Source organism: Sarcophilus harrisii, chromosome 2 (genome assembly GCF_902635505.1).
Source record: "Sarcophilus harrisii chromosome 2, mSarHar1.11, whole genome shotgun sequence".
Classification (NCBI taxonomy): Eukaryota; Metazoa; Chordata; class Mammalia; order Dasyuromorphia; family Dasyuridae; genus Sarcophilus; species Sarcophilus harrisii.
In genome coordinates, this window is record NC_045427.1 from 299,732,283 (window position 1) to 299,756,745 (window position 24,463).

At 35.1% G+C, this 24,463-nt stretch overlaps 1 protein-coding gene and 1 long non-coding RNA gene across 6 annotated transcripts in view; one reads left to right on the top strand and one right to left on the bottom strand.

Annotated features, from left to right (window-relative positions):
* The window catches only part of NRXN3 (neurexin 3), a 2,051,432-nt gene that overhangs the window by 546,248 nt on the left and 1,480,721 nt on the right, over positions 1–24,463 (bottom strand). The window lies entirely within an intron of this gene.
* Positions 261–22,552, top strand: LOC116421024. The gene is made up of 3 exons (XR_004231367.1): positions 261–502; positions 18,209–18,267; positions 21,817–22,552. It is a non-coding gene; the product is annotated as an uncharacterized LOC116421024 (long non-coding RNA).

Genomic DNA, 24,463 nt, shown 5'->3' on the forward strand with positions numbered 1-24,463 from the left:
TTAGACATTTTCTTCTCCTATGGTGTTAATTTCACCTGCAATGATTTTTGTTTTGTGCCCTGTTTTAGGAATATGAGGAAACAGTTCTCATTATTGATAACATAAATAAATGAATTAATGAATACATATAGCATGTATGAATGAATGAATGAAAAGTATTTGAGTGCTTACAATTTACCAAGTACTGTGCTAGGCACTGAATATACTTATATAAATGTGAAAGAATCTCTGTCACCAAGAAGTTTACATCATAATGGATGAGCAGTAGCCTTAGAAGGCAATCAAAGGCAATCATGTATGTTGTCACAAAGATGGTGAGTGGTAAGGGTAGCATGGATTTAATTATCTCAGGACAAAATCTAAAGTGGGGTGAGGGTAGTTGGGTGAAAATACAGCCACATGATTTGATCTATATGTTAATGGACTCACACATTTAAAGTGAAAGGATGATGTCAGAGATCATCTAGCCTAAAATCTTCATTCTATAGAGGAGGAAGCTAAGGTCAGAATGATAAAAATAACTTATCTTAGATCAAATAGGTAATAAGTTACTAAATCAGGGTTTGAGTTAATACATTTTAACTTCAAACCCAACATTGTTTCTCACTGTACTATGTTGTTTTTATGTCATTATCACATCAATAACTTTGTAAGAATTTTTAAAAAGCAACTACTATATATAAAGAACACAATGTTAAATCTTAGGAGAGATAGGAAGTTTAAAATTATAAGTATGAATATTTTTTCTATTGAAATCTATAGAATCATAATTTTGTGGAGGGAATCCTCCCCCTTATCCTTATACCACTCCAACTTAACAAAGTGTAAAAAAGATTTGTCCATGCTTGATAACTAAAGAGATCAAATTACCTAAGGATATTAAAGAATTGGCAAAAAAAATTTGGGGCTGGCAAAATCAAATATAGAAAATAGCATTAGCAATAATAATAATAATAACAACAACTACTACTAACATTCATCCTGTCTCAACCTTATACTACTCCAATTTAACAAAGTAGAAAAAGAGATTTGTTCATACTTGGTAACTGAAGAGATCAAATTATCTAAGGACATTATATAATTGGCAGAAACTTGTGGCTGTCAAAATCAAGTGTAGAAAATAGTACCAATAGTAATAATAATAAATAATCATAATAATAACATTTATATAGCACTTACTATGTATGTGATAGGTATTTCACTAAGCACTCTGCAATTAACATCTCATTTGATTCCCCTAACAATCTGAGGAGTTAAGTGCTATTATCCCTATTTTACAGATAAGAAAATTGAGGTAAGTAAAAGTAAAGTGACTATTAGCCCAATATCATACAACTAGTAAGTGTCTGAAACCAGATTTGAGCTCATCTTCCTGAGTCTAGGCTTAGAAGTCTATTTACTGTACCATTCAGTTGTTCCTTAATATCATAGAATCACAGAAAGTGATATCTAATTCAATCCATATCCTAAAAGAATCCTCACATACAAACAAGTGGTCATTCAGTTTCTGCTTCAAGATGTCTAATGAGGGGGAATCTATCACAATATTTAGGCAGCCTATTCCATTTGGGGATAACCCCAACTGTTAGAAAGTTTGTTTTTTCCTGATATCAAAGTTAAATTTTCTACTTTGCAATTTGCAATTGTTTTTTTTTTTTTCCTTTTTTGCCCTTTGAGACCAAAAAGAACAAATCTAAAGTCTCCTTTTCCAAATGACAGCCCTTCAAGTAACTTGGCTGGCATTATGTCCCTAAGTCTTCAGGGTAAACAGTGATAATTCATTTATGGTTCCCTGGAGATTTCTCCTCGTAAGAATTATTTTTGCACCAAAGTCCTTGGAACTGTCAGATGATTCAATATTAGAAACTGATATGATTCTATTGGTAGAAAAGACAAGGGGAAAAAGTGACATTAGTATCTATCTTCCATTTAACTTGTAAGTGAAATCTTCCCCTTTGTGCAGTTTGCTCACATTAGAACATGAGCTTCTTGAGAGCAGGAAAGAACCTGCATTGCTTTACTTGAAAATTTGGCACATATTTTTGCTGGTCAGTGGTTTCAGTCCTATCTGACTCCTTGTGACCCATTTGGGGTTTTTGTGGCAAAGATACTAAGTGGGATGCCATTTTCTTCTCCAACTTTTCACATAGTAAACATTTAATGAAATGTTCCATTCATTCACTCATTCCAGAATTAGAGCTAGAAGGAATCAGGAGCCATCTCTTTCAGTTCCCTCATTTTTTTTCAGAAAAAGCAGTTGAATTTAAAGTAGTTAAGTGATTTGCCTCAAGTAGTAAGATTTGATGGAATTTGAATCCAGGTCTTTCGATTTTGGAGTCAATTCTACTCACTTCCCTTCCTCTGCCCTCCACCCCTACTATATCATAATACCTCCCAAAGAAATAAGAGTAACAAAATATGATTTTAAAAAGAGGGGTGCAGCTAGGTGGCACAGTGGTTAGAGTATTGGGTCTTGAGTCAGTGAGATTCATTTTCTGAGTTCAAATCTGACCTCAGGCAATTTACTAGCTGTGTGTCTCTGAACAAGTCATTAAATCCTGTTTGCCTCAGTTTCCTCATCTGCAAAATGAGCTGGAGAAGGAAATGGGAAACCACTCCATGATATTTGCCAAGAAAATCCCAAGGGGGATCACAAAGAGTCAGAACAATAAAATAATCAAAAATGACTGGACTATAAAACGATTATGAAATAAACATCAAAGTGTCACCTGAAATATTTGTGAGGATTAATCCATTGGACTATTTGAAGGATAGAATTCCCAGGGGAGAGAACTTCATCACTGACAGGGAACAACTTCAAACAGATAATTTCCCCATGAAGAGAAGTTTGTACCATAATCCTATCCAATTACTTTTTTTTTTTCCTTTTTATTCCTGGCCTCCACACACACACACTCCAATTTAACTGTCCCTAAGCCCCAGATACGAGCCACATCTTGAGTCCCTTGAAAATTTATTAACAATGACATTCTGAGAACACAAAGCCATTTCCATTCAATTAAATAAACACACTGTGTTAACCTTCAGTAAAAGAAGTGGCTGTTCATTTTTATAGGTGGCCGTAAACAGATTTCTGAGCTTCAAAAAGCCACGATCAATAAAGCTTCTGCAAACAATAATAATCTCATGCACACTCTATCGACAGCTGCTCAGAAAATATAGTTTGATTCTGATGGGCCTGATGATTGGGCTTGCTGCCAGCCTTTTGCCTCTCACTAAGCTGGTGTCAAAGTGTCAAGATAATGCTTGTCTGGGAGGGAATTCTGCTGCAGCATCTCCTAGGGGACCTAAGAGTTCAGAGAGCCTGCTTTACAGGCCAGGGAAGGGAAAGAGAGGTCTAGTTGGAAGAGGTTCTTAAAAAGATAGTAACCACGCCCTACCCCACTCCTTCACACCCATCTTGTGAGTTAGCATTGAGAAGAGAAGCCATCATAACCATCAATGCATGTGCAATGATTCTAAGTGACACAGTAGGTAGAGGGTTAGACCTGGAGTCAAGAAAAATTGGGTTTGAACCTTCCAGGTTCAGACACTTGCTTAATCATGTCATCGGGAAAATCATTTTATTTATCTGAGGTTCAGTTTCCGCATCTGTAAAATAGGAGTTATAATAATATCTACCTCACAGGGTTGTTGTGGTAATAAAATAATATCATATATATAAAGCAATTTTCAAATATAAGATCATTTCACTGACATAGGAGTTAGAGCTGAATGGGAGCTCTGTGGTTTTGTAGTACAATATAGCCCCTTTGTAGTGGATCTAACAAGTAAAGAAGCAGTCTCTAGGAACTGAGAGTTAATTTGGTGAGGAAGAGTAGGGAACAGTTCAGAGACTGAGTCAATCTGACAGTAAAGCAAGCATGGCTGGGGCCATGGTTGAAATGGTGAACCCATTGACCAATCAAGAGAGCAGCCCCCCAAGCAAAGAGGCATTTCCAAGTGGGCAAGGATGCTCATTTCATTTCCAGTTCAACTCACTCTCTGTGCTGTTTTTCTTCCTCTATAACAACTTTCCTTTCCCATATCTTCTTTTCCTCTAATTTTGCTACCTTCCAGCCTTCCCCAGTTTTTAAACTCCTTTCTATGTTTTGTTTTTCTTTATTAAAATGATTAGAATATAAGCTCCTTATTTTCTAATATCTATATTTCCAGAGCTTGACAGTATGCTTAATAAATGCTGTGTCTATATGTTTGTCTGTATATGTCTGTCTGTCTATCCATCCACCTATACCTACTATGTCTGTCTCTGTCTTTCTGTTTGTCCATCTATATATGTCTGTCTTTCTGTCTATTATCAATGCATCTCCTTATCAGTTTATTCCTATATTTACATACCTTTCTACTTATCCCTCAACTTATTTACCAATCTACCTACTAAACTTCCTGTTTATCCATCCCTACTTAAAGTCCTCTAAAGGAGTAGAATCCATAACCTCTCAAGGCATCCCATTCTACTTTTGGACAGTTCCAATTAAGGAAGATTTTTAGGAGTTACTATGTCATTTCTTTTTTTTTTTTTTCTTTTGCTGGGAACAATTATTTTTATTTATTTATTTATTGGTTAAAGTTTTTTTATTTAAAAAACAAATGCATGAGTAATTTTTCTTTTTTTCATAATTATAACTTTTTATTGACAGAATCCATGCCTGGGTAAGTTTTTACAGCATTATCCCTTGCACTCACTTTTGTTCTGACTTTTCCCCTTCTTCCTTCCACCCCCTCCCCCAGATAACAAGCAGTCCTATACATGTTAAATATGTCACAGTATATCCTAGATACAATATATGTGTGCAGAACCAAACAGTTCTCTTGTTGCACAGGAAGAATTGGATTCAGAAGGTAAAAATAACCCAGGAAGAAAAACAAAAGTGCAAACGGTTTACATTCATTTCCCAGTGTTCTTTCTTTGGGTGTAGCTGCTTCTATTCAACATTGATCAATTGAAACTGAATTAGATCTTCTCTTTGTTGAAGAAATCCACTTCCATCAGAATACATCCTCATCCAACAACAATATGTTGTTGAAGTGTATAATGATCTCCTGGTTCTGCTCATTTCACTCAGCATGAGTTCATGTAAGTCTCTCCAGGCCTTTCTGAAGTCATCCTGCTGGTCATTTCTTACAGAACAATAATATTCCATAACATTCATATACCACAATTTATTCAGCCATTCTCCAATTGATGGGCATCCACTCAGTTTCCAGTTTCTGGCCACTACAAACAGGGATGCCACAAACATTTTGGTACATACAGGTCTCTTTCCTTTCTTTAGTATCTCTTTGGGATATAAGCCCAGTAAAGACACTGCTGGATCAAAGGATATGCACAGTTTGATAACTTTTTGAGCATAGTTCCAAATTGCTCTCCAGAATGGCTGGATGTATCCACAATTCCACCAACAATGTATTAGTGTCCCTGTTTCCCCACATCCCCTCCAACATTCCGCACTATCTTTCTCTGTCATTCTAGCCAATCTGACAGGTGTGTAGTGGTATCTCAGAGTTATGTCATTTCTATAATCTGCTAAAGACTGGTTTCAGTATTGGTGACATTGGAAAACTATGATGTTAGACATAAGCCACCTAGAAACAGAAACTACCCAAAACTTCTGCAAAACTCTAACACACCATAATGTCCTATCTGATACAATTCTTAATATTTTAACCTGGCATAGAGATCAGATTTGGGCAGCTAGGTGGCACAGTGGATAAAACACCAAACATGAAGTCAGAAGGATTTAGCTTCTAGCATCAGACACTTACTAGCTGTGTGACCTTGGGCAAGTCACTTAACCCTGTTTGCCTCAGTTTCCTCATCTGTAAAATAAGCTGAAGAAAGAAATGGCGAATCACTCTAATATCTCTGCCAAGAAGACTTCAAATGTATGCATAGAGACTTGGACACAAGAGAGAAAAAACATAAAAATAATAACAACAAGAGGCCAAATTGTTCTGTCCTTCCTCTTGTCTCTTCTTCCCTCAAATACATTGAAAAAGAATATAGTCTAATTGAGAAGGGTGGTAAAGAGTACTATTCCAATATTCCTATTCTTGGAATCAAGACTTGGGTTCAAGTTCTATCTCTGACTCCATGTGATCCTGGTTGTTGGAAGCACAATTCTTACTCAAGTGACATTTTTGAAGTGTGGGACCCAAGAGGTTGAAGAGGCCCTTGAGCCTAACTTGAAAGGTGTTGTAATTAAGAAATTCTGTTACCTTTTGAAAGAATGACTACAAAGAATTAATAGCTACTTCCAAGACTTCATGAAACATAAAACATCTTTAAGACATTGAAAGATGAAGCTCAATTCAGCCTAAACCATTATAGTTTCTCATTTTATTGAGTGTTAATTGGTCAGGAAACAGAAACTAAGTTGGAGTCAGAGAGGAAGAAATTGTCGCTTCTAATTGTCTATATTTCTCTTTATATATAGGTACATCAGTGAATGCCTTCTGAATGGGAATTGGAGGCCAGGGAAGCATCAAGGGTATTTTTGACACATTGCACTAGAAGAGAAACTTTTTGAGAATGATCTCAGTCTTGGCCACTGAAGTATATGGAATACAAATTTTTTTCAATACTTTTGGGGTGGAGTGGGGTGGTGGATTCCCCAATTACACTTTTCTCCGCTTCCTTTCCACACTTGCCTTTCTAGCTTCAAGAGAGTGAGAAGAGATCTGAATTCAAGTCCCAGATGTAATAAGTGCTATAGGAATCTCATCAACTTATAAGATTTTGAACTGGAAGGGACATAAGAAATAATTTAGTTCAACTTTTTCAACCAATTTATAAATAAGGAACTAAGGGCTAGCAGAATCAGTATTCAAACCTAGATCCCTTACTTACAACTTCAATGATCTTTCCACTATAATCAGGAGTCAATTTATCATTCCGAGACTAAGTTTTCTGCTCAGTAAAGTAGGTATAATTATATTTAAACCACTTACCTCACAGGGGTCATATATGTCTGTTTGTTTATTGTTAGGTCTTAAGACAACATTCACCAAAAATAAGGCTTCTAAACCTGCTGTTACTGCTGTTGCTGCTACTGCTATTGCTTGGAAATCAGATGAAGCCTAGGGACCCGTTCTCAGAATATATGATTTTTGAGGTGTTACTTACAATTGTTTAATTCACATTTCTCTAATTAATAGTGATTTAGAGCATTTTTTCATATTACTACAGATAGATTTTACTTCATCTGAAAAATACTTGTTCATATCTTTTAACCACTTTCAATTGGGGAATCATATGCAGCATTCTTTTTTTAAATTGTATTTTATTTTTCCAAATACATGGAAAAATAATTTTCAACATTCACTTTTGTAAAACCTTGTGTTCCAAATTTTTCTCCCTCCCCTCCACTTCCCTCTCTCTCCAAGATAGCAAGCAATCTGATATAGGTTAAGCATGTGCAATTCTTCTAAACATATTTGCAGAGAATATACATTTTTAAAAAATGATTCATACTAAGAAAAGGTTAAAATTTAGTTAATTAGTGACAGTTTCTCATTTAAGTTCAAAAATACCTTGAAATCTATCTAGGGACCTCTTGCTAGGTCCTTAAACCAAAGTTAAAAAAATGATCTGAAGCCTTTAAGATATCATTATCAATAACATATCTATTTTAATAAATGATTTGCCACAACATCTTATGCCAGTCTTCCTCTGATTTAATTCATGTTTTTAAATGCCATTTCCCATGGCCTGAAGAGAAAGAAGGTATTTTACCACCTGGATGCCTCTGGTTTGTATTTATCACATAACAGCATTGATCCTAATGAGTTCATTTTCCATGTGTGCAGATCTTATATAGACTTCCAGAGGAGTCCAATTGTAACTGAGTATTAGTGAAATCAATCATTAAAACAAATTGCTACCTACAACCTTCTCATCAGAATCCATGCAATAAGCCTGGAGGGATAAAGCTTTCTTTTGTGAGCTTCGTTCTCACATCATTTTTAAATATGCTGGACTATTGCATAGCCAGCAGTAGGGTAATTCAGTTATGTCTTCTTTGTGCTAGTGTCCGATCATTCTGTAGTCTGTCTATCCATACCCATGTGTTTACAACATACTAGCCACCTCCCCTGAATACCATTTATTGTTAAATGAAGCACACTGAGGAAGATAGTGATGCCTGATAGCAGTAATTGTTCTTCATCAAAAAGCAGCATCAGCCTTCACTCCCCTGCTATTCACTAAAATCAGACTCATCAAGGAAAAAAGGAAGGTAGTTTTCAAATGTAATCCATATTTAAAATGTAGTGCATATTGAAGTATTCCCTAAGAAGTCATTTAATAACCATTTTAGCTGAGACCACAAGCGTTAACAATCTTATTCATTTTGTTGTTGTTTTTTGTTATTTTTAAAAACACTCTCTAGTTCAGGATTCAGCCATTCATCAGCACCTCATACTACCTTACCCTCCTGCAAATTATGTTGGAGCTGGAAGGGTTCTTAAAAACCAATCCAGTGCTCTCTTTACACAGATGAGGAAATTAAGCCTAGAGAAGTGAAATAACTTTCCCAAGATGATACAAATAAGAAGCAGTAAAACTGGGATTTGAATTTAGTTTTCTTTCCAGGACATTATATATGTGAGTTGAAGTTTTAGAAGTTAACCTAAAAACATACACAGCAATAAAATTATGGAGGTGGGCATAAAAGGAAAGAAAAAGGAAAGTGAAAAGAAATGAAGAGTAAAAGAGAAAAATGGATTAGGAGAAAAAGAGAGACACAGATAGACGTCTAGACACAGAGACAGAGATAGAGACCGAGACAAAGACAGATAAAAACAGAATAGTCAGAGAGAAGAATCAAGAGAAGGAGAGAGAAAAGGAAAAAAAGGAGAAAAAGAAGAAGGGGGGAGGAAGAGAGACAGACAGAGACAGAAAGTGAGTAATAGGGAGAAATGAGGGAAGAAAGAGAGCCTAAAAGAAAGAAGGATGAAGGGAGGGAGGGAAAGAGGGAGAGGGAAAAAGAAAGAGACAAAGTGTTATAGAGACTGAAAGGGAATTCATATTTATGGTGCACATCTACTACACAAAAGGCAGAATTACCTAGGACATCATCCTTAGAGTTCAGAAAATCTGGGCCCACATCACACTGAGAAAATGACAGAAAATTCCAAACAACTCTCAAGGAATGCATGTTGGCAAATGGGGTTCCTCAGCGAAGATTCTCCGACCCAATGAAAACATAGACCTAACCACTACACACCTGTCAGATTGGCTAACATGACAGGAAAAGAAAATGATGAATGTTGGAGCTGATGTGAGAAAACTGGGACACTGATACATTGTTGATGGAATTGTAAACTAATCCAGCCATTCTGGAGAGTGATTTGGAACTATGCTCAAAAAGTTATCAAACTGTGCATACCCTTTGATCCAGCAGTGTTTCTACTGGGCTTATAGCCCAAAGAGATCTTGGGGAAGGGAAAGGGACCTGTCTGTGAAAGAATGTTTGTGGTAGCCCTGTTTGTAGTGGCCAGAAACTGGAAACTAAGTGGATGTTCATCAGTTGGAGGATTGCTGAATAATTTATGGTATATGAATGTTATGGGATATGATTGTTCTGTAAGAAATGACCAGCAGGATGATTTCAGAAAGGCCTGGAGAAACTTACATGAACTGATGCTGAGTGGAGTAGAATCAAGAGAACATTGTACACAGCAACAAGATTATATGATGGTCAATTCTGATGGATGTAGCTCTTTTTAATAGTGAGATGATTGAGGCCAGTTCCAAAGATCTTGTGATGAAGAGAGCCATCTACACCCAGAGAGAGTATTGTGGGAACTGAATGTGGACCACAACATAGCATTTTCACTCTTTTTGTTGTTGTTTGCCTATTTTGTGTTTTTTTCCCCATTTTTTTCCTTTTTGATCTGATTTTTCTTGTGCATCAATAATTGTATAAATATGTAATAATGTAATGTAAATGTAATCTAATAAATATTGGATTTAACATATTTAACATGTTTAACATATATTGGATTACTTGGCATCTAGGGGAGGGAATGGGGGGGAAGGAAGGGAAAATTTGGAACACAAGGTTTTGCAAGGGTCAACGTTGAAAAATTATCTTTGCATATGCTTTGAAAATATAAAGCTCTTTAAAAAAAAAAGAAAGAAAAGAAAACACAGACTTAGTTAAAGAGAAACATCTACTTACTATATGGCTGCTTCACTCATTATTTCTATATGACTGATCTGAAGAATTGGGCACCAGAGCAAGGTAGATTGTTGGTAAGAATAAAGACAAGTTATTCCTAATTCCTTACTATAAGGAGGAAAGCCAAAGCACTTTAAATGTTCACAAAGATCAGAGGCTGATGCTCAGTCAGATCTCATCTGTGCATTTCACCATAGCATTTCATCTGCTCTACTTAAAAATATAAAGGCTTGAAACAAATCTACAAGACTAGAAAAGTATGGGTCTCAAGAAGCCTTGATACTGAAATCTGATGTTCTGTCAATGAAGCTTCATAACTTAGTTCTATATAGCTTAGTTTATTTTTTTTTTATTTAATAGCCTTTTATTTACAGGATATATGCATGGGTAACTTTACAGCATTAACAATTGCCAAACCTCTTGTTCCAATTTTTCACCTCTTACACCCCACCCCCTCCCCCAGATGGGCAGGATGACCGGTAGATGTTAAATATATTAAAATATAAATTAGATACACAATAAGTATACATGACCAAAACGTTATTTTGCTGTACAAAAAGAATCAGACTCGGAAATATTGTACAATTAGCTTGTGAAGGAAATCAAAAATGCATGTGGGCATAAATATAGGGATTGGGAATTCAATGTAATGGTTTTTAGTCATCTCCCAGAGTTCTTTCTCTGGGCGTAGCTGGTTTGGTTCATTATTGCTCCATTGGAAATGTTTTGGTTGATCTCGTTGCTGAGGATGGCCAGGTCCATCAGAACTGGTCATCATATAGTATTGTTGTTGAAGTATATAATGATCTCCTGGTCCTGTATATAGCTTAGTTTAATCCTTTTTAAGCTTGCAATAACTAAGAACTACTGAGTCTTCTTATTTGTTTCTACTTCATTAATATAATCAGGATTTTTTCCTCACTTTGAATTTAGCCTCTTAACTACCTGAATAAAAATCTGAAGGATACCAAAAATAATTTTTGAAAAATATAACAAATAGATTGAGTGAAATGCCACTTACCAATAAGATTATATAACACTGGGAAATATGTACAGTTACTTAGAAAAAAATCTTCTTGCTGTCATCATTCACAGTACTGTTATCATACTATAATAATAATCTTGGGTCCAAAAGAAAATGAAGTAGTGTGGTGTTTTAGAAATTTCACTTTACTCAGAACTGGCTTTTAACCCCTGCCTCTACCATTTATCTGATATGTTTCTAAGGATACACCTATTAACTTCTCTGATCTCCCAGTAAACTCCTTTGTAAAATGGAGATAGATCAAGCTGTAGTGAGAAACATTTGAGATAATCTATGCAAACCACTTTGCAAAACTTACAGTATTTTTTGTTTACTTTGGTTTTATTGGACCTGCAATATTATCTCTAAAGAAAATTCCTCTTCAAGAACTTCTGCCTTTGAAGGTTATTATTTTCTCTGGAGCTATGGATACTGAGAGGTCACTATTTTTTCTCAGTCTACTTTATTCTATTCTTTATTCTATTTATTCTGACTTATTCTCTGGTCTGTTCCACTTTGACATTGAATGCTTTATCCTCCTCATGCTGCTCCTTTCTTTCCTTCTCCTTGCTTTCCAGCTCCTCTTTTTTGTTTTATGTTCCCCTATTAGAATTTAAGTTCTTTGAGGACAAGAACTGTCTTATTTACCTGTTTCTATATCTTATAAACTTTGCACAGTGACTGAATCATAGGCAATAAATTCTCTGTCTAGCAGTCTATTTTGGAATTAGTCCAGATAATTTTGAATCCAGGACCAGTTCCCCATCCATTACACATGCTACTTTTCTTTCAGTGCTATATGTCAGTTACCATTTAGTTCAATTTAATATGTGAGTACAGTTATCCTTTCCATATTGCAACTTTCTCCATCACAGTTTAATATGTTGAGGGTAGGCATAAGAAATTAAATGGGAATTTTGGGGAACATTTGCAGAAGCCGCAGATGACGTGGAAAAGCCAGCAGATGACATAGAGCCTATGACCAAATATTTATCCCAATTTTTACAATAAGGTACTATAAACACTCCATAAAAGAAAAAGAAAAAATAAGACCTCTGCTATAAAGGGAGAGCCAAAAATATTATGCAAATTTTTCAGATTGCAGGGGAACCCCTAACTCCACACAGTGTGGAAGGGATAACTGCACTATACATTCATCCATGCAAGCATAAAATAAATTCAACCATAATATACATAGAATTATTAAACTGGTATCTTAAAGATCATCAAATGAAATCTCAATTTGTTATACTAAGAAATAAAATCTTTATTAAGCATGAACAAAGAAAGGTTACTTATCCAAGGTTATACAAGGCTAAGCAATAAGTAGCAGAGTCAGGATTTGAATCTGGGTGCTCTAATGAGAAAAATAGGTGCAATGGATAAAGTGCCAGTCCTAGAATCAGGAAGCTTAATTTTCATGGGTTAAAATCTAACACTTACTATCTGTGTGAATCTGGGTGAGTTGCTTAACCCTGTTTGCCCCAATTTCCTCATCTGTAAAATGATCTGAAGAAGGAAATGGCAAACTACCCCATTGTCTTTGCTAAGAAAACCCCCAAATGGACTCACAAAGACTAGGAAATGAAAAAAAAATAATCACCGCAAAAACTGACAACTGATTAAGAAACCAGTATTAATTCCCTTGTTTTAGATGTATCATAACATACATCAAGAAACTCTGTACTTTAGAGATCTAAAAGTAACAGGCCATTTAAGCAATTAGAGAAATTAAAGTTGAAAATAAGTAATTGGGCCTTCTGTGTAAAATGACATTCAATTCACCATCTTTCACCCTAAAACACCTTAAGAGATAGAGCTGCCACAAGTTGATTTTTCCCCACACAGAAATCTCAAAATATAATCTATTAAGAATCAGGAAATACCTCCTGATTCAATTGAATTTTATTCACTTTGATTCAATTCTATTCAATACATACTTTTTGATGCTATGTTTAAGGGACTGCTTTAGGTCCAATAACTTTATGACAACACTGGAAAGCTAACATTATAAATTTTCACTACCATCTGTTTATATCTTTAAAAAATAAATCACTTAAAAATGTCCCTTTGATAATGGAATGGGCTTTTTGCCTTCTGGCATATTTTCGAAGAGTTCAAATATAATAATAATAGAATAAAAGAAAAATAAAGGCTTCTGATGTCAACTAGTTCTATTATTTCATTTTTCAAATACCATCCCATTGGAGAGCTGGAAGTAAGAATATTTGCCCCTTTACTACATGCCCCCAGTTAGAATGCTAATGTTTTATGATTTTCATTTCTACTTTCTAGAGTTTTTATCTTTGATCTTCTTCTATCATGTCATCTGATAGTTTTTTCTTCTGACTTTGTTTCTGTCTTTAGTCCCACATTAACGTCTTTAAATTGATTATAGGTCGACTAATTAACTAATTAAGCTTGATGGAATTGTGGATAAAACAGAAGTGCATAGATTTGGAGTAAGAATCTGAAGGATTTTTCATCCAGAGTAAAGAATGTGAACTCCATTTTAAGGATTTTGGACTGTTTTGTCTGATCAGAGATTTAATTTTTTTAACTCTTTAGTTATTAAGAACTCATAAAATTTGTACCCCTTTCAATAAATGAATTATTTCTAAGATATATTGGATGGGTTATAAATCATATATTACTTAAGTCCAACAATGGAGAGATTTTAAGTGGACTCACTTCACTTTTATGATAAGCCAAAAATCTATCTCCCTGTAATGTCTACTCTGTGAAGAAATAGAAAAATAAATCTTTTCTCTCTTTCATATAATAATTTTTAAAATTCTTGAAGTCAATTATCAAACTACCCATAAGCTTCTTTCCTTCAACAATTCCATTTATGATTTTCCTTCCTTATCTGAATTTATTCCATTTGGTCAATATCTTCCTTAAATTATTGTGCTTGGAATTATTCATAATAGAGCAGTTGTTATATGACCAGCTCAGATAAATATGATACTATTATGTCCATTGATTTGAACATTATATTTCTATGATAGCAAGTTAATACTATACAAGCTTTTGGCAGACCCTCCAAATTGTTAATTTATATTAATGTTAAAATAAATTAAGATACTTTCTTTGTTTCTAGAAACTACTGTCATTTTGTGTCTCCCTTATGTTTTATTTGTACTGTTCACTTATTAACTAAATTTAAGAGTTTATATTTATTTCTATTAGAATTCAACATTTCATTTTTTTTAGATTTGGCCCCATTATTCTGTAGATTTTAAAATCCTGATTCTGTTATTCAATTAATTAGCTTTCCTTCATAGTTTCATGGTATTTGAACACTTACTAAGCCCATCTTTGTTGTCTTTAAGTCATTGAAACAAACCAATCAACCTGTAAAACAGAAAAAAAAATCTATGAATAGATCCCTTTGGTACAGTTTTAGAGTTATTCTTATGGCTCAGCATCTTATTGACTACATAACAGAGACTGACATCAGAATGATTTCTAAATATATGAGATATTTTGTTATTTCACTACATATATCAGTAGAAATATTTAATTTTGGAGTGTGTGGATATGTGAAGATAATGCTATTCTGAAGTAAGTCTAGGACTGGGTGACCAATATGCAACAACAATATAATAGGGAGAAGAAAGCCAACACCATGTCTGTTTAAGAATTCTCATTAATCAAGCTTGTTTTGTAGCACTGCTCTAACCCTCTGAGTTTCAAGCTACTCAAATCAGTCTATCTTCCTACTGCTAGGGCACCATTTTGGTCCTATATGCCTTAAATGACCTCTCTAGATTTTCATCTTAGATCTTTTGTACATAATAGGTTTTGTCTGCTCAGCTAGATTTGACCCGTTATGATTGGTCCTACTTGTTCCTGCCCAAGTCATAATGTAACAGTTGCTATCAGTATGAAATGTTCTTGGAATGATCATTCTTTTTTTCCTATCACAAGAGAATGGGTTTGTATTTATCTTGTTAATTAGTTAATCCATCCCTGTCCTTCCATCTAATCCACCTTATGAACAAAATAATGCTTTCTTAATCACCTAAAATATGTAGAGGTAAATCAATTACCTTAAAAAAAATTTGCAACTTTACTCTTTATCAACTATATGGGATATATAGAAATGCATTATTTCAACATCTGTAGATAAATTATTTCTTAACCCAATTTTAGCTGCCAAATATCACTTTATCCTTAACTAAGTTGGAGCTGCCTTTAAAGCAAACAGTGACAGCTGTTTAACAGCTGTTTCACACAACCACCCAATGTGTCAGGTCAAATGTGAAGACTACTAGTGTGATAAATTCAAACTGAAATTAGAGGAATAACTTAGGGATACAGAATATAATTAACTGACCTATAATTAGTTGAGGATACTGGGTCAGCACCTTGTCTGCTTCCAAAAACATAATGAGAACTTTACTGTCTATCAGTAGCCATGACTTTTACTTTGATTATCATTTTATTACATTAATTTTATACATATGTCAAAGATGTACAGATAGAGAGAAAATGATGGTTGTTCTCATTTTGATTTACCAATGGGCAGCCATTTCTTTTCCTACACTAATGTCAGTTAAGATTCTTGGTTTCCTTTTCCTTTTCTTTTGCTATTCACTCAGTGTGACTCAACAGATACCCCCAAACCTATTTCTGTTAATGAAGTCCCTACTCAAACAGAAGCTAACAGCAAGACAAAAACAATAACCAAGGTTTCTAATCAAAATCTTTGCCTGCCATAGTCTCAGGGAACTAGAAGTATGCGTTTTCAAGTGTAGGAATTATTTTTTTCTTCCTCACTGCATAAACATAAGTGATGATTATGGAAAAATTATTGTATTTCTATATATTTTTAGTCAACTTCTCCATTTTCAATCAATCCATTACAAGCTTTATTAGCTAAAATTAAAAGTACAAGAAGTAATTAATGAAAACATCGTCCATCTCATACCAGCCTAGAGCCCCCAGGATATCACAATCAGTGTCTTTCTCACTAGACTAGATCAAGTAGAAAAGAAATGAAGCTGTCCAAAGATAACCACTGCAGGGAGCAGGAGCGGGAGCAGGAGCAGCAATATGGCATATTGGTTACTAGGTACCCTGTGAAAAAAGGGGAAAATGTTCAACATTGAAACAGCTAAGTTCTTAAAAGATAAGGGGAATCTTGCCAGAAAGGAAATTATAAAGTAAGATAAATGCAAAAAAAAAAAAAAAAGTAGAACGGGAAATGTAATCACAGGCTACTGTAGCAGAAAGAAGATCTAAGTCAAGAGTGCTAATAGTGGTTAGAATACATCTGGGATAATTCATTTCTATATATCCCATATGTGAAAAGGAATATTGACAAACATGAGAGATGCAGTTCTGTGTAGTGAATAAAGTGGTCCTTTACCACTTTGTGAAGTGGTACCTAGGTTTGAAGAATACCTAGGTTTGAGTCTCTTGTCTCTGAATCCTATTAGCTATGTGTTCCTCAGTAAGTCACTTGACTTCTCAGTGTTACTGGTAACTCTAAATAAAAGTAAGTCCAACCTCCTGCCTAGTGTCTTGACCCCCAACAACATCCCTGCTATATAGTTACTCTGCTTCTTCTTAAATATTGTTCCTTTGCCCAATAGTCTGTTCTTAATCTCTTTTATTGTGGCACTTTTTGTTGTCATAAAGCTCTTCTCTACATTAAGGAGACACTTTCTTTTGTGCTATCTGTAAGTTCTATTTTTGACCTTAGAAGAATAATGCAGTATAAATCTATCTCCTCTTCCAGATAACAATGCTTCAAATATTTGAAGATACTATCAGGAATGTCTCAGGGCATCATCTATTCTTTCTTTTCTCTTCTTCTTCCTCTTCTTCTTCTTCTTCTTCTTCTTCTTCTTCTTCTTCTTCTTCTTCTTCTTCTTCTTCTTCTTCTTCTTCTTCTTCTTCTTCTTCTTCTTCTTCTTCTTCTTCTTCTTCTTCTTCTTCTCTCTCTCTCTCTCTCTCTCTCTCTCTCTCTCTCTCTCTCTCTCCTCCCTCATTTAGAGGAGATTTATTTTGTAATGGGAAAAAAGGGAGTTTTATGATACTTATGGGTTTAGCATTTTTGCTAGAAGATATCTTCGACATCATTCATACAATCTCTTAATTTAACAGAAAAGGAAACTAATATCCAAAAATGGTAAGTGACTGTGTGTTATCATACAAATGCTAACTAGCACATATAAACCCTAAACATAGGTTTTCTGGCTACAAATCCAGTATTCTATTCATTAGGGTATAATTTAAATATAAGACCCTGATTTGAAGAATTAAAACTTATTTTTGAGCTAGAATAAAGGAAAGTTCATAAAGAAGCCAAATACTCTTATTTAACTTATGGAAGGAGGAGAGAGTATAAGGAGGTAGAGACTTTAAAGGACAGAGAAGCAGAAAAAAAAGATACCTACCAAAGTAGGGGAAAAATCAAGCAAGAAACATCAGAGAACAGATGGCAGAATCTTGTGATGATTAAGCAATCAAGCTTTGGACAGCTGACCTGTTCTGTTCTTTATTAGAACACCTCACATATGGTTTCTGTTCTATAGTTTGTATTCAAATAACACGTTTCCCAAACCCAAAGGACAGAAGTTAAATTTTTTTAAGCTGGAAAGAGACAATTATCTGGGGATCTGATAATACAAAATGCCCTGGTAGCTATTTGGATTAGGACAGGAGGCTCAACTTAAATAGACAAGTTAAAGATAGGCATTCATCACTCCCTTTCCTCATATCTGCACACCTTGCTAGGTTGTTACAGAATAAGGGGAGGAGGCAGGGATGGAAACATGTCACACAAGATCTGTCAAAGGCTATGATATTACAAGTTCAGAACTCCACAATGGGTGTCCTTTCTGATTCAGCACAGTAACAGTCTTGAAATCTTTCAAGTTTCTTATTCCCAGGTTCTACCTCCTGGGTGCTAGGACTCAAATATCATCTAACCAGATGGATTGGAATATTTTTTCCTCCTTTTCAGAGAATCCAAACCAAGGAGAGAGTCAGGATCCTAATCACCAGAACTGAAAACAAATGCAGGTAAACAAAATGATCTGGAAATAATACTCATTTAAGTTGAGACAAGTTGACAAATGAAAAAAAAAGGGGAAATTAGAAGTTGGACATGAAGCACTTACTTTAACAGGCATGTGGTACTTGAGTTAGCTTTTATTGCCTCTTGGAGTATTATTAGGAGGGCAAAGAATGTGGAATTGGTCCAATGATTCACTAAGTGACTGTTATTTTTACAGTCTCCTGACACTTTATATTTTAACCTACTCTCTAGCTTGTATATGCCATAGGTTTTTTGTTTGAGCTGTTTTCCTTGCTAGGTCCTGTGTTTAACTTGCTAACTACTCCCCCCAGTTCTTCACCTCTTCTTCATTTCTACTGCTATTAATTGATGACCTTCCATGAAAGAATACTGGCCCCCCCCACTGGTTTCATTATTCTTTTTTTCTATTATCTCAAATAACAAGCAACCATACATACATATTCTCCCTCAAATGATATGCATACACTGACATACTGAGAGAGGATGAAGAGGGAGAGAAAGAGGGAGGGAGGGAAGGAAGAGGGAGGAGAGAGAGACAAGAGAGAGACAGAGAGAGAGAGAGAGAGAGAGAGAGAGAGAGAGACAGAGAGAGAGAGACAGAGAGAGACAGACAGAGAGAGAGAGAGAGACAGAGAGAGAGAGACAGAGAGAGAGAGACAGAGAGACAGAGAGACAGAGAGAGAGAGACAGAGACAAAGACAGAGACAGAGACAGAGAGACAGAGAAATGTAATTTAGTTCCCAGGACTTCTATCCCACATTTCTTACTCTTTCCTGTTTACCATTGTAGAATTGTTGTACAGCTGCTAAACAGCTGTTAGTTCCACCCCAGAGGTAGCTATACTTTAATGATAGATAAACTGGTTTCAGTATCTGTATTTGGTAAGCAGATTTCAAATCCTTTAGGATGTAAAGCACAATTCAACTGGAGGACTACTGCTATTTCACACAGAGAGAGAACAGAGGGAAACAGTGATTCTGAAGTTTGCATAAGCACAGAATTCAGCAGGTGGCTACATGTGTATGTTTGTCAAATCTCTCAAAGTCCATTTCCAACTTGTTCTATATGAGATAGTTATTTATTTAAGCAATGGATCTCTACCCTGTAGACTAGTACATTGGTTCTTAGGTTAAGTAACAGTCATTATAAAATAGATTTTTAAAAGTAACTCATAATTTTAAAATGAAGTTGTGATATCTTTAATGAAGAATATATTTTCCTCATAGACATGTTGGGAGAGTACAGATCTGATTTAAATCCAAAGTTAATTAATCAGTACCTCAATTTCAAAAAAAAAAAAAAAAACAAAACCTCAGGTCTTCAAGCAAATTTGTGAGCTTCAATACTAGAAAGTATTAGAATTGAAGTTAAGGAATGTAGTAGATGAATGACTGATCAATCTCCCAAATGATCATAATTTTCAAATGAAAAAGATAAAAGTTCATCTAATCCAATTCTCCATTTTATAAATGAAGAAACTAATGAGTTACAAGCAGTCTGTGTCCAAAGACATAATGAGCAGAGATTTGAATCCAGATTCTTTAACTCTATATTTCCCCATCAGTCTATTAAATCTACTGAGTGGGTAATAAGACCCCTGAGAACTGAGAATTCTCTTATTCTTTTATATGAACCTCTCAATGCTCTGCACATAGGAAGAGTGCAATAAGTTTTGAATGGATGGAAATTTCTAGATTCCAGAGGGTTTAAAAAAAGGAAAACATCAACAAATATATATGTATATATAGGTGTATATACATATATGTGTGTATACAAAGACATATACACATTTATAATTTATGTAGAACTAAGGCACCAAAAATATGCTTGTCAAATACATATGGCATTTTACATTGGTGAATAGGAATTAGTAAAAACCATATCAAGAACTATGTCAATAAATAATTTCTTAGCAATTATAATTTTTTGCAACTTGAATATAAAAACAAAGGTAAGAGGAAAGAACCCAGAACCCAACTTAAAAATGGAGAATACATTTTCATACCAAAGGCTGCTTAATATATAACTAACATATGTGAATATCATGCAAAAAATTAAGAAGAGAAACTTTTCAGGAAGCAGAGCAATCTAAAGTGAATTTTAACACCCAAATCTACTGACAACAGTACTCTATCTAAAGACACAGAGTATACTACTTATATCTTGTCATTTTAACGGACTTTTGTCCCTAGTGTCTCTTGAATCCTCCACTGGGTGTTCGCTCAACAAGCTGAGGACATTTCACTGGATCTCCTGACAATGGTTTTCCATTGCCCACTGTCTTATTCTCTCTGTGTTATCAGCTTGCCTCCTTTTCTAGTCACACATCTTCCTGAAATAGATTTAGACCATGTATTCTGCATAATTCTTCATTGTAATATGCTACAGGCTACTTGAACCCATTATCCTTTGGGTGACCTATAAAATTAATTCTTTGAAAATTGCTGGATTACACGAATTGTAGTCATATAGTACTAGGATTGTATATGACTAACTTTAAAATTAATTTAATGCTTAATAAGGTAGGCATTACTGTCAATGATTATTAAAGAATAGGAAAGAGACCAAAGGAATGGAGCACAAATGTCGCAACTTTCAAAAAGAAAATTGAGTTGTCCTTCAGTATTTAAAGGGCTCTCAATGCAAATATAATTAGCTTTGTTCCATTTAGTCCCAGAAAGCAGAAGTCAAAACAATAAGAGGAAACTGAAGAGATGTAGATTTAGGCTAAATAGAAAGAAACACAACAAATGAAGTAAACTGGGGGGAGGAGGGGTTAAGGAAAAGGATGGATGGCCATTTTCTGGCAGAATGACTCATTTTTCAAAGTAGTTTACACTACATTGCCATTGAGTGCTCCTCCAACTTTGAAATTCTGTGGTCTGTGACTGACTACAACTAAAACCAATGACATTAAAATAAGAACAATTCTATACAGAAAATGTGTCAACTAGAAACCGCTCAAAGATAATAAAAGTACAGACTTTTCTCCTCTTACGAAGTGGGTTCTGCAGATCTCTATATAAAATGATTTTTATGTAGTCCTAACTTATTCCAGACATGAGGTCTCAGGAAGGGGGCAAAAGATTCAAGTATATGTGGTGACCTAAGATAAAGAATCAAGAGCAGGAGGAGGAACACTAGGATACACTGAGATAGAGAACTGTGCCTTTAGTTCCCTTGATATATTAATTGAAAAAGGTGTTACCTTCTCTAGACAAGTATTTACATGTTAATTAACTTTGGGAAAGAGAAAAACTGTTTACCCAATTGAAGGTGCTAACAGGCAATCCACTTCCTTTTCATAGGAAAAAAAAAAAAAAACCTCTATTTAGAAAGAACCTTATCTAATTACCTGCTTCTTACAGATCTGCAGAATTTCACCATCTCTAGACTATGCAGATTTCTCTTAACTAATTTAAGGAGCATGCATTTTAATGAAGGGGCAAAAACGGAGATTGCCTAGAATTTAATGATAACCTAAATGTCTGATCTCACACAGAATTAAAAGAAGTCTTTATTACATTGTGTAGCTAATGGAAAAGGTAAGTGGGCATAAAAACAGACCAACAGAAAGAAAGTCAGATTTGGAGAGGAGAACAAAAAGGAAGAGGTTCAGAAAAAGGACATGAAAAGTGAGAGGAAAAGGAAAAGAAGGAAGAACAGGGATGAGAAGAGGAGTTAAAGAAGGAAGAAGAAAGGAAAGAAGAGCTAGAAGAGAAGGAAGTGGAAACAGAAGAAAGGATTACCAACAACAACAAAAAGACCAAGAAAAAGTTCTGATCTATCTTGCCTGTATATTGTCATCCTTTCCAAGGCCAAAATAAAATAGCTGGTATCCAGCATGATAGGAGATTAGTGGAAGGCAAATATGTCCTCAATAATCTTTATTCCCTGGTTCATAAATTATCAACTAGCCATAATAATTATAGGAGCTAAATATAAAAGCTGGGTCTCTTTTTCTTGAAATTTCTGACTTAGGAACTGGGGTATGCTTGGTTCTGAGAAACACTAAAAAGCACTGGGACCAAGTGAACTCAGTAGAATGTGAAGGAAACTAAAAGATAAAAGAGGTGAGGAGCTAAGAGACACGAAACAAACTCTATATGAGAAACTCAAGAAATAAAAGATCAAGATAGGTGAGCTGAAAGAAAAGGGATGGTAGGAGTGGTAGTCTTGAAAAGGAGAAGAAAAAATTTGAAAAATCCTTTTTATGCTTGGACTCAAGAATCTCCCTATAAATTCACCCAATGCCTCCTGAGAGGAAACAAAGGATTACAGGCAGAAATTATGATGTCCCAGAGAGAGTCATTATCAGAACAGAGACAGCTGTGATATAGCATCCTTGATCGTCTACATTCAAGGCTCAAACTCAAGGGGAACATATAGGTCCCGATGTTAAAATAAAGCAATCATTTCAGCTTTCATTAAAGAAAATACCACAGTATTATTAATATACAGCAAAGGCCCCATATGTTGTGGCAATACCAGTGAATCTTGCTTTGGGGGGTTGTTATCAATAGCAAATACTTAGAAGTAGATAAAGAATAAATAATTAGTCATAAAAGGTTTAACTACATTTTCTTGGATGCCTTCTTTCTGAATTTTCACATAGTACTTTTGCATTCCCAGAACCCAATTCACTAGGATCTTCAAACCCTCAATATCCAGATTTTTCCATATATTCTCTTTTTAAGGCAAAGAGAACCCCCATAAAAGTGAACAGAAGTGGACAGAAATTTTCTTTTTTATCTCTTTTTTCAAATGATTTCATGGGGCCTATCCCATACACATAAAGCCCAATCTTCCAAACATTTTATATTTATAATGCTCTAGAACCATCATGGATATTCAGAATAATGATACTAAAGCCCTACAAAATCCAGATGTGCACGTGTGTGTGTGTGTGTGTGTGTGTGTGAGAGAGAGAGAGAGAGAGAGAGAGAGAGACAGAGACAGACTGAGCTGGAGAGAAACAGATACAGGAGGTAAGTGTATTTCATTTACTAAAGCAGAAATGTGAGTGGATATATTTCAATACTTTGATGAATGTAAATAGTCCTTACAATGATAAACATTAGAATCCATCTAGTGTGTGTATAATATATATATATATATATGTATATACACATGCACATACACATACATATACATTCTTATACATATTTCTATATCACATATATCCATACGTGTATTATGTATATTTTAATAGGAGAAATTCAAACAAATTTTTTTTTTATTCATGATCCTAACCTAAATGAAACATGTTACAAACATTCTAGTTAATTCAAGCTTTCTTGAAATCTCCTTTTACCTGATTAATCATTAATGTCTGGAGGTAACTGAGTGGTAATGATGCGGGAAGGATTCCAATCTTTGATTCCCAACCCCCCTAGCTAATGTAAATTACCCTTTGACTCAAAAATCCTGGTTCCTTTGAATTCCAATAGAAGGTCCGGACCTGTCCCAGCCCCACCAGAATCTGAGCCAACTTTGGGGCTATACCCCAAAGCCCTAGAGCTAAGTCTCCGACTTAAAAGGACCACACTGGGAACCCCTCTTTGCAGAGATTCCAAACATGGTCGCCATGTGCCTCTGTCCACTGGACCCTCTGTCCAGTGCCCTCCTTATCTCTACCTTCACCTATCTCCTACTTCTAAACTCAGTAATAAACCTCTTTTATTAATCTAGCTCTCTGGGCCAATAAATGCTTTTATTGGGAATCCCGCGCCGCTACTAGACCTCATATACCGCCGTATCCTTGCGCCAAATCCAAGGGGGTTGCAGGGGAACTCTGTTTGACTCCCTGTACCCCAAACCTGCCACTAGACCTTAACTAAACCCTAATTTCATTTAGGTACCTCAAATGTAGACCTCAACATGTGGTCTACACCTCAACATTTGGTTCCTGACCTCAACAGTAAGGAGTTAGCATATAGTTAATATTGGAGGCAATATGCCTTCTTAGTGGTTATAATGCTAGAACTGGATTGAGACAAAGCTAGGTTTGACTTCTTTTCACTCTAGCTATGTAACTAATGGCAAACCATTCAACCTTTATAAAACTTAATTTCCTCATCTTTAAAAAGGGACTGATAATATTTGTACTACCTAGGGATAAAAGCTCAAATAAGCTAATGCTTTTTGTAGCCTACAAAGAAGCACTATATGTTAGCTGCT